Source organism: Crocuta crocuta, unplaced genomic scaffold (assembly GCF_008692635.1).
Source record: "Crocuta crocuta isolate KB4526 unplaced genomic scaffold, BGI_CrCroc_1.0 scaffold147, whole genome shotgun sequence".
Taxonomy (NCBI): domain Eukaryota; kingdom Metazoa; phylum Chordata; class Mammalia; order Carnivora; family Hyaenidae; genus Crocuta; species Crocuta crocuta.
The window spans coordinates 1,399,458-1,411,462 of record NW_027532594.1 but is presented as its reverse complement, the minus strand read 5'-3'; the positions used below and the strand labels follow the sequence as shown (position 1 = coordinate 1,411,462).

The 12,005-nt window shown below is 37.5% G+C and overlaps 1 non-coding gene across 1 annotated transcript; it reads left to right on the top strand.

Moving 5' to 3' along the window:
- The first annotated feature begins 11,898 nt into the window (after positions 1–11,898).
- LOC144244721 (U6 spliceosomal RNA) lies at positions 11,899–12,005 on the top strand. Its single transcript, XR_013339036.1, has one exon. It is a non-coding gene; the product is annotated as a U6 spliceosomal RNA (small nuclear RNA).

The following is a 12,005-nucleotide window of genomic DNA, read 5'->3' as shown; positions in this document are numbered from 1 at the left end:
ACAATAAAATAACCTAATGCAATGATTAACCTAAAATATGTGTATTGAATAAGCTATGTGATCAGAGATGGTGGGTCCTTAATCATCTAGGATGAGGCATGAGTTGCATCTTAAAAGAAAACATAGTACTCAAAGCAAGTAAATGAGGTTGGAAGGACATTCAATGAAGAAGCAACAGTATGTGCTTAGCTGTGATATGAAAGAAAGCACTCTGTATTTGAAAAACAAGTATTTTGTCATGATTGAAATGAAGGTTTCATGTAGCAGAATGTTGAAAGAAAGTGAAGTTGATAATGGGGCCTCAGAAGGGCCTTGTAGGCAATTTCAATAGTCTGAACTTTATTCTGAATGTGATTAAGACCACCTGACAAACTTTAATTAGTAGAATGATACGATCAAATATTAGAAAGACATTTGTTTGTAACAGTGTGGAAGACTGATTGAAGGAGGCAGTAAAGGCCTGGCTCAGGGTAGCCAAGTAGGACACTACAACAAATATCCAAGGAGGATATTGCAGAAGAAATATGCAGGCTCAATGGTGGTCATGGTAATGAGGATAGAGGTAAAAGGCAGGTAAAGGAAATGCTTGGTGGGAGGCAGGCAGATAGTTAAGATGGTCAAAAGGTACAAACTTCCAGAAAAAACTAAAAGAAATAAAGCTTCATGGTGCCTGGGTGGCTCAGTCAGTTAAGCATCCAATTCTTGATCCCAGCTCAGGTCCTGATCCCAGGGTTTTGACTTCAAAACCCATGTTGGGCTCTATGCTGGGTGTGAAGCTTACTTTATAAACAAACAAAAAAACAAATAAAATTTTAAAAAGAGAAAAGCTTCAAGGACATAACGTACAGCATGGTGACTGTAAGTTAACCATACTGTGTTGTACAGTTGAAAGCTGCTCAGAGAGTAGATCTTAAAAGTCCTCATCACAAGAAAAAAAATTTGCAACTATATAAAATGATGGATGTTAATTAAATTTAATCTAGTCATCATTTTGCAATATATATATATATACATATATATATATATCAAGCCATTATGTTGTATACTTTAAACTAATATATACCATGCATTATTTTTTCCTCATAAACCTGGAGGAAAGAAGAAGAAATACTTAAGGGGCAGGGTCAGTGAGATGCAAAGAAACCTGTTGGGTGTGGGGTGAGCAATTGATGCCATGATTTCTGGCTTATGTATTTGGATGGATATAGATACATTTTTACCTCAGTAAAGAACACAGGTAAATAGCCAAATAGTGGACATTTCTTATTTTTGTGGCTGCCCAGCATCAGAACTCTCTTCTTTTGTGGGGGCAACTCCCCATAATAAAATCTAAGTTACAGTCAGAGCTCACTTTCCACCATAGAAGCTCAAATGACAGACTCACTTTCCTGGCCTTCTCTGCCACAAGGATAGAAGCACATGTCATAGACTCAACCAATCTGATGCTCCAGCCTCAACATTTAAACCTAAAACCTATGATACAAGAATGGAGTCACTAATGCATTGCTATAGTAGCAGTGGCTGTAGCAGAAGTTCTGCTGTGGCATCCAGCTGACAGTAGCTGTGTGACTGTGGTGCCTGGCATTCACCAGCAGTCACATCAGACTCATTCTGTGGAGTGATCCTGATTGTAACCCTGGTTGCTATTCCGACTTCCTTGCCTGTTTTTCAAGCCTGGCTGTGTGCTTCCTAGTGACTCTTCAGCTTAAATCAGCCAGAGGAAGATTCCGATGCTTGTGATTAAGGTCCTTAGTGGATACTAGCAAACTTGGAGGGTAAGATGGTGGGGGGCTGTAGAGAAAATATTTTTATGTTTCTGAACAGCCAGGGCTTTTTGAATAAATGTTACTGAAACATGGTTCCAGCAAGCACTGAAAGATAACTTATGACAAATTAGATAATGAGAGATTTCCAGAGAGATTTACCTCACAAAGATTTGTGTGGGGTGGGCGGAGATAGTGAAAGCCAGGACCATGGAGGCATCCCTGGGTTATAAAGCTGAAGACAATGGTCTTATATTTTACCTGAGAGATTTGTATAAGAGAATCCAGGATCCTCTCTATCCCATCTCCAAGGACACTTTCAGTAGGGAAGGAGACAGCTTCTTTTCTCTTTTATATACATGTCCAGATACTTTTTTTTTATTCGTATGATGGAGCATTCCTCTGCTACAATAAGCCTTGTGTTTGTAGAGTCATATCTGGCTTTTGTTGTATCACTCCAGGGGAAAGAATTGAGACCAGGGCACTTTAGGGGTGTTATTACTTTTTTTTTTTTAATTTCTAGGAGAGAGAGAGAGAGAGAGAGACAGTGTGAGCAGGGGAGGATCAGAGAGAGAGGGAGACACAGACTCTGAAACAGGCTCCAGACTCTGAGCTGGCAGTCAGCACAGAGCCCGACGCGGGGCTTGAACCCACGAACCGCGAGATCATGACCTAAGCGAAAGTCAGACGCTTAACCAACTAAGCCACCCAGGCGCCCCAGGGGTGTTATTACTTTTAAGTGAATAATAACAATCGGTCTCTACTCTACTCTAAGAACCTAGTGTGTATACATTCAGAATAATATTAGTAAACATAGAAAGAAAGGAAGAAATAGTTACTATATTCGGGTATCTTGGACACATTAATGAATTGGAGGTAGCACTTTTCAGAAGGTCATTGAGGAATGGAAAGGGGACTATGAATTTAAAGTGGTGACAAAAGATAAGAGATTGTATCAAAGTTCCATTAAGAAAAAAGTTGTGCTGATCAAGAACTGATAGATGAGGGGAAATAGGAGCAAAGGACTAAGGGTTCAACACCTAGAGAATGTACAGGCTCAGGGACAGGGTCTAATCCATTGACCAGGAAATTAGAGTAAGAATGCTTTTCTCCCTGAACCTCATTCATGCCAACAAATATCTGTGCTCTTCCACTTGCTGAGTACTATGCTAGGTTCTGAGGGTATAGCAAAGAAGAAAAACAAAGATCCTGCCCTCAAGGAGCATACATGCCAATGGGGAGGGAGGAGACAGATGAACAACTATATGTATCAGGTGGAGATAAATATAATAAGAAAAAATAAAACAGGTTAAAGGATTTAGAAAATGGTAGGAGGGATTGGATGGGTGCTATTAAAAGATAAACTTAAGTGTACTATAATTTTAAGGTTTATTTTAGCAGAAATCTATCTGAATTGGGCAGCATCCACCTGGAGGTAGTTAGAAGCGCTCTGTGAACAGGAGTTAGGAGCAAGATTTTGTATGGAGAAGACATAGAAGCAAAGCAAGGAAATTATTTGATTGTAGCTTAAATGGTTGCCTTATTTCGGAAAGCTTAGTTGCCTAGTTTATGGTTGGTTGATCTTAGGTTTTGATTTCTTAACCTTGAGACATTTACAGGGTTAGTATCTGGTTTTCTTACAAAGCCTGCTGAAGCATTAGAACTACCTCAGTCTAATGGCCTCTTTGTTTAATTAACTCAACACTATTAATTTATATAAGATGGTGGTCAAAAAACACCTCTGTGTCCTAGAAACAGGAAGTAGAACAGTGTTGCCAGGGGCTGAAGGGTGGGGGATGGGGAATCATTGTTTAATGGGTACAGAGTTTCAGTTTTGTAAGATGAAAAATGCTCTGGAAATGGATGGTGGTGATAATTTGCACAATAAGATATATGTACTTAATTCCACTGTACTTAAAAATGGTTAAGGTGGTAAATTTTGTTACATAAATTTTACCATAATCTTTAAAAATTACCTTTACATACGTTATTTTGCACATATTCAAGTGTAGTCGCAGGATAAATTCCAAGTTGAATTGCTCAAAGATATATGCATTCGAATTTTGATAGCCATTCCCAAACTGTCCTTTAAATGAGTTATATAAATTAACTCTATCTTCAGTGTTATAGGAAAGATGTTCCATTTCTCATTAAACCATTCCAGTTGGGTTTCACACTCATCATTGCAATGAAACTACCTTTACCAAGAACACAAATGACCTCTATGCTGCCTAATCCAGTAGTCAGTTTTCAGACTTCTTACTCTCTCAGTGGCACTTAAATACTTCCTTCACTTGACTTCTGGTCTACCAACTCACACCGATTGCTTCTTCTAACACTGCTTTGCTAAATGTATCTATACTTTCCTATCCATAAATGTTGCATGGCTTATAACCTCAAATTTCTCTTTCTATAGTCATTTCCTAAAGGGTCAATGCTGATGAGATAGGTAATGTAAATATGGTAAAAAAATGGAATGTATCTGGTATTGACCTTTTTATTCATTGCTATACTCATCTATCCAGCTTTCTACTTGACATTTCCTTTTAGATGTTCAGTAAACATCTAAAACATAAAAGACTCTTGATTCCTCCCTGCCACCCAGCTTCTCCTCCAGTGTCCTCCATATCCATAAATAGCAACTTTAGCCACACAATAACTTGGGCCAAAGTCCTTAGGTTCTAAATCTTAGACTTTTGACTTCTCTGTCTCAAACCCCTTATCCTATCCTCTAGCAAATTCTCAAAACACTGTATCTCACCAACTTCATTGAAATACTCTTCAAGCCACCACTATTCATCTACTGAATTGTTGTGACAGTTACCTAATTGACCTCCTGACTTGTGCTCTTGCATGCCTACAATTTGCTCTGTACTCAGTAGCGAGGAAAATATTTGAGATAATAAGATTTTATCACTCCATTGGTTCAAACCATTTGGTTCATCAGACTATGCCTACCTACCCCAATACCTCTTTGACCTTATTTCCTATGCTTTCTCCCAGGCTCACTGTGTTCTAGTTGCACAGGGCTTTGTGCTATTCTTCAAACACCCCGAGTGCTTTTCCATTTAATGACTTTTCTATTTGTTCCTTCTGCCTTTTTTTCAGCACTTTTAAATAGTTTGTATCATATCATATCATTTATTTATTTATATGTTTATTTTATTATTTTTGAGAGAGAGAGCATGTGAGCTGGGAAGAGGAAGAGAAAGAGAGGGAGACATAGGATCCAAAACAGGCTCTGTGCTGACAGCAGAGAGCCCAACACAGGGCTTGAACTCACAAACTATGACATCATGACCTGAGCTGAAGTCAAACCCTTAACCTACTGAGCCACCCAGGTGCTCTTCATATTATTTATTTTTATTTTCATATTTTAAGTTTTCCCTACTAGGATATGGATATTATCTGTCTTCTTTGTTGCTATACCCCCAGTACCTAGAATAGCACTTGGAACAGTATAGATGAACAATAAAAAGGTGTCAAGTGAATCCAAATGTGCATGTCTTTATTTTTAAAGTTTTTTATTTTTATTTTTTTAGTTATCTCCACACCCATCATGGGGATCAAGCTCACAACCCCGAGATTAAGAGTCGCATGCTCTTCCAACTGAGCCAGCCAGGCGCCCCTAAAATGTACATGTCTTAATCTGTTTTTTGGCCATGTATTTGACCTCTCCCCTATCTCGACCACCAGTTCTCACTTGTCATTTTTTTAATAGATTAGGATATCACATATTTATCATGATCGCTTTTAGCATGAAACACAAAGCTCTGCACTTGTTTCATCTGTTGAACACATGGTAAAAGAGGGATTTGGAGAAAGAAAGAGATGCCAAAAGGATAAAAGCCTATTTCTTTTAGTCTTACAATCTGATAGTGTCTTCCAAAAATGCTTGAAATTATAATCAACCCAATTATAAACATAGAATAGAATAGCTAGTATAGCTCTACTACAGCAGCTATTCAATAATTATAATAGAATAACTATAATAGAATAGTGCCAGCCTAGTGACACTTGTCTGAGTATTATTGTAAGTAGTACATGGTTATGTGGATCTCTCAGTGAAAATCTGACTTCTTTCCACCTTTATGCTCTTACAAATTCTTTCCAAAAACCAGTGGGTCAGAGCCATGTAATTCTCTAACAGAAAGCTCTTTTAAGTATCACTGAGTCTGAACATTGGAATGCATGAGTTCCCCTTCCCCCACTATTTCTCAGGCATCCAGTCTAGAGGGCTCATTTCCCCCTTTATCTGTCTTCTGCCCCCATCCCCACCAAATCTTTATCCGGAATGACCCAGGAAGTATAACTGGCAGTATTGCATTGAAATTCAGGGAGAGAAACTAAAGATTCTGTATAGATTTTTTTAGGAAGATGAAAAAAAATCACCCTTTTCCTGATTTAGTGATCAGCTAAGAAAGCACTGTTAAATGTCAAAGGTTTGCTACATTCTGTTTCTAAATCTATATATTTGTGCTCCCAGGTATCCACACTTTAGGTAATTGTGAAGAAAAGATAGATCCAACCATGTTTATTGTTTTCCTGCCAGGATTTCCATATGAAGCCAAGCCCTGCCTTTGTGAATGCTATAGGCATACAGTTATAGATGTAATTTGAAGAACCAGTGTCCCAAATGTTGAAATGCAGATTTTAAACTAGAACTGTGGCCTTAGGTAGGAAGCAGGTTGGGGCACAGAAGTCAATAGTTAATTAGGTGGAGCTGAGATTAAATAAGGACTTTGGAGCTGTGATACACATCTAGGTAAAATAAAGCTGTAAGTTCAAGTACTGCTCTTCCTTTAATAACATGGAATCCACCACCTCCAAGGCTCAGGGTGGAGAGGCTAATCAGGCATTCTTAACTCTGTCCCAAATGGCCAGTTTGGGTGAGGAGAGTGGTGAGGGGGCACAGTCTTCCACAGTGGCTATGGTGGAGGATAGACTTGTTAGATCAGTTCAGCTTACCTGTTCTCCTAAAAGCAATGAGTACTAAGATATCAAATAAATTGAGAATTCCTGGGGGTGTGGTTATGATAAAAACGAAGAAAGATTCAGGAGGTAAATGAAAGGCTGGTAGTACAAAAAAGCAAAAAAATTTAAGAGAACATTTCAAAGAATAGGTGTCAAGGATGTGCCAAAAGATGTTACTTCCAGACACAGACTTTTGCAGTCAAATAAATAAGTCCACATCCTCTGTATTGGCCAGATTGTTTTGCATCTCTTGCCTCCTATTTTGGGGGGAACTACATCACTCATGCACATGGTTCCTAAGAGAGTAGCCTATTTAAGTAGATTGAGCTTGGACCCTGGTCTGAGAATGGGCCATGAAGGAAAGCTGTAAGATCTGAGACCATGTTTTCTATCCTGAAATACATCATGAAATAAGTGAAATAAGACAGTTACTCTAATTACTTACATTTTGCAAATGATGAAAATGAAGTTTTTTGGAGTTTAAGGAAGTTTTTTTGAAGATACACAGTTAGTAGGGGGTTACCCATAAATTCTAATCCCAGCTTGTTTCCCTTTAGGACAAATTCTGGTGGCAATAAGGGCTCAAAACATGTAGGCATTTATTAAAAGAAGACTGAAAAGGTTGTTTGAGAAAGGACTGTGTCAGATTTTGAATACCATGCTTAGGAGTTTAGACTTAAAAATAGAATGGAGAAAACTGCATAGATTCTGAGGTGGAAAGTGATATGTTTCAGGTTGTTCTTTACAAAGATAAACCTGATAGAGATGAGAGAAAATTCTAAGGTGCTTCCTCCTTTGAAGGTCCATAAGCCATCTTATTGTATTAATAAATTATTTATTGAACCACTTGAAACTGAAAAAGTCCTGATTAATAAATCTCAGTTTTGCAGATGAAGAAGCTTGAAACCATACAGTTTGAATGAATCACAGTTTTCTGGTATTATTGTCAGCACTAGAATGTCTCCATTCCCAGTCCTAAACCAGTCTACTCTGGCATGTTAGACTCTTTACTCTTTCACTCCATAATTTGCTTTGAAGAAATGGTGAACAAATCAATTCTTCTTCATGGTGATTTAAGGTGATTTTATGTAAATTAAACACAACTGATATGGATGTGGAAAACCAGTATTCAAATGACAGATGCATTTATTAAATGTATCTAGCATAAAATCATCCCACACTCCAGACTCAGCCTTGATAAGGCTTTTGAGATTCTGTAGTCTAATGATTTGGAGTTAGGACACAGCATGTGCATAAAAATAATAAGAAAGTTGTAACAACTTAAAAAAAGTTTTTATTTTTAAGTAATCCCTATACCCAGTGTGAGGCTTAAACTTAAAATCCTGAGATCAAGAGTCATACACACTTCTACCAACTGAGCCAGCCAGGTGTCCCAGTTTTAACTTTTGAACAAGATTTTCTCCCTCAAAAGAACTTACTCCTGACTACCACTAACTTTGGAGTTACCTTTAACTCTTGCCCATCTAGTCCACTGTCCCTCTAAATTGTAGGTTGTGCCTCCTGTCAATCCACAGTGTCCAAATCCATCTTTTTCCTTCACTCCCACCTTAATATGGTGGGTTTTTTTTTTTTAATGTTTTATTTATTTCTGAGAGAGAGAGAGAACATTAGCATGAGCAGGGGAGGGTCAGAGAGAGAGGGAGCCACAGAATCTGAAGCAGTCTCCAGCCTCTGAGTTAGCTGTCAGCACAGAGCCTGACACGGGGCTCATGCCCACAAACCATGAGATCATGACCTGAGCCGAAGTCAGACACTTAACTGACTGAGCCACCCATGTGCCCCTGTGGTGTTTTGTTTTCAATCGCCTATGTAATTGTAGGGCCTCTTAACACATTCAGCCATTGCCACTCTCTTCTACTACTGTCTAATTATGTTGTTCCTCACTGCTAGCAGAACTGGCCTCAAGCTCCCACATGCAGCATCAAGGCTAACTAAAATCTGACTAACATATGTTAGCCTTAATTCTCCAATTGCCCGTAAGCCTCAGCTAAATCAGCTATTAAAGCTCAACAATTATCAGCTGTTTTTATTTGTTGTTAATCAGATTGTCCTGCTTGTTTCTATTCCTCATATATTCATGTGACCTCCTTTCGGGTATGAAAATTTCCTTGATTCCATTCCCTCCCTACTGTGAGGTAATGATTCTCACCCTCACGACTCCAGGGTTTTGACACAACGTGAGGAGCTCTCCATAGTTTGCCATTTATTACTAACATATTTGTACATGACAGAACTTTCTTCGCAGAAGCTGAACTCCTTGAAAGTAAAATAAAAAAGGCTTATTCTCTATTGTATGTCCACCTTGCACCTTACACATAAGTATTTGTTTGCATTGAATTTGGGACTAAGTTACTGATGATGAAATGAACTTAGCAAAATCTCTTATCTACCCCAAACTGAATGTTTTAAAAAGGCAGAATTTTACTGAAATGTGAAAAAACAATATATATTAAATTATTTCAAATATTCAGAAGTTCAATGATACCATTTTTCTGGATAATGTTATTTTTTGGTAGGAAACATGATCTTTCATGCTCTCAAATGATCACTAAGCCCATTAAACTTACTAGGAAGTTCAGTTCAGAAATTTCTTTCATAGGACTTATTTCAGAAACAAATTTCATTTCTTTTATTATGAAATTCAGAGACTTCTGCAAATGCTTCAAAGGTTTAAAATTTTTAAATTATCAGTATGATAATGGACCTTGTCTGTGTCTATTTAGATCCTAATGCCTCACTTTGGAAGACATAGCACTGCTTCTAATATTAACATAAACCTTGAAAATTTTCTAACAGTTTTATGAAGGTTTTAAACTGCAAAATTATTTTAGTTGTAGCCGAAAGCTCCTACTTTACACAGTCACAATTTATATGATTTATGGAAGTCCCATAATTTACACCTCTCCCAAGATCAAATACATTTTTAATCCTAAATTCCATGTATGCTCTCAATAAGCTACTCCCAAGAATGTTCTAGTGCCTTGCACTTTTCTAGTGGTTTTGTATCCATGAGCAATAGCTGCTGTTGGCATGTACTTCCCATGGATGATATGTAGGAAGAAAATTGGTATCTATTGTGCTATGGATTCCTAGAGTTAGGTCTGAATTTTTAATGTACCTGTGTTTTTTTTTTAATATTTGTAGTATGTTATCTCAGAACTCAAAAAATTATTTTACTACAATTAGGTTTTTCCAGGACTAATTCTCCCCATATATAAAGCATGAATGTCATCTGGAAGGGAGAACATCTGCCACTCTATCCCTGTATGATTTTATTTTAGTCTTAGAGAAGAAGCCTCTTGCTTTGTTAAAATAGTCACTAGCTTTATGTGTCATAAAAGACGTTAGAATGTCTTTCTATTCCAAGGATGATATATTTTCTGAGAGTACTGTAGCACAAACATCTTCAATTTACCAGGTCGTCTTTTATTTATTAAAAATTTTTTTTAATTTAATGTTTATTTATGTTTTGAGAATGAGGGAGAGTGAGCATGAGTGGGGGAGAGGAAGAGAGTGAGGGAGACACAGAATCTGAAGCAGGTTCCAGGCTCTGAGCTGTCAGCACAGAGCCCGATGTGGGGCTCAAACTCACTGACCACGAGATTGCGACCTGAACTAAAGTCGAATGCTTAACCAACTGAGCCACTCAGGTGCCCCTAAAAAATTTTGTTTTAAGTAAGCTTTACACCCAATGTGGAGCTTGAATTGACTACCTGAGATCAAGAGTCAAATGCTCTACTGACTGAGCCAGCAAGGCACCCCTTCGGATTGTATTTTAAATGGCAGGAGTTTTTCCTTATAGAAGTTCTTTATGTGGGGTGGCCTGAGAGCTTGAGATCTTGTGGATCTTGGGATCGTGAATTTGAGGCCCACAGTGGGCATAGAGCTTACTAAAAAAAAAAAAAAAAAGAAAAGAAAGAAAGAAAAAAAGAAAGAAATTCTTTATGAGATATGTGCTTTGTAAGTATTCTTTCCCATGGAAAATTTTCATTTTCATAATATCTTTTGATGAGCTTGTTTTTAATTATAAAGGCTAACATCAAATGTTTGCTTTTATGCTTTTTTGCTTTCAATGTCCTATATAAGAAGTTTTTGCCTTCTTCCAGGTCATGAAAATAGTCTCCTATATTTTCTTATATATATAAAAATTTTTTTATAAAAATACAATATAAAAAAAAGCTTCATAGTTTTAGCTCTTGTGTGCAAATTTATGATCCTTCCCAGATTAATTTGTGTGATGTGACATAGAGATTGGGATTCTTTTTTTCTCCAAACGAATACCAAATTACTCCAATACTGTTTCACTGATTAGGATTCTGGTGATGAAAACAAATTTTCTTGTCTTATTCCTGATCTTAGGAGAAATATTTTGCCATAAATATGATACTAGAGAAGGAGAAGGGGGCTGGGGTATGGAGGGAGTATGCACGAGTGCTTGAATTCTGGAGGCTTCCTTAGAAAAGTGAAGAAGCTTCTTTCCTCATAGTTCTTGGTAACTTATTTTTCATTGGTCTGAATTCTGAACTATCGACTATCACTAGTGGCTTTGGATGAGATTACACCTGAGCCACATGCCCCTTGAATCAGGGATGGAGTCAGCACATGGGCTGACACGCATCAGGACAGCACAGGGGTCCATGCAGAAGTATGGACACCTGAATGAAAATTAAGAATTATAAATAAGTGTTCAGGAAAAGGAAAAAGAATAAGAGAGGAAGGGGATCCTATAGAATAAAAGAGGCTTTTGAATCATATAAACAAAATATGATATATGAGCAGTATTTGGATGCTGATTCAAATAAGCCAAGTGTTAACAATTTCTAATACACACACACACACACACACACACACACACACAGAGAATATTACTCAGCCAGAAAAATGAACGAAGTCTTGCCATTCATGACAACATGGACCTAGAGAGTTTTATACTAAACGAAGTAAGTCAGAGAAAGGCAAATACCATATGATTTCATTTATATATGAAATCTAAAAAAACCAAAAAAACAATACAAATGAACAAACAAGTAAAACCAGAGCACACTCATAAATACAAAGAACTAACTGCTAGTTTCCAGAATGGAGGGGAGGGTGTGGGGTGGATAAAATAGGAGAAAGAGATTAAGAATTACAAATTTCCATGCTCGCTTCGGCAGCACATATACTAAAATTGGAACAATACAGAGAAGATTAGCATGGCCCCTGTGCAAAGATGACAGGCAAATTCATGAAGTGTTCCATATTTTA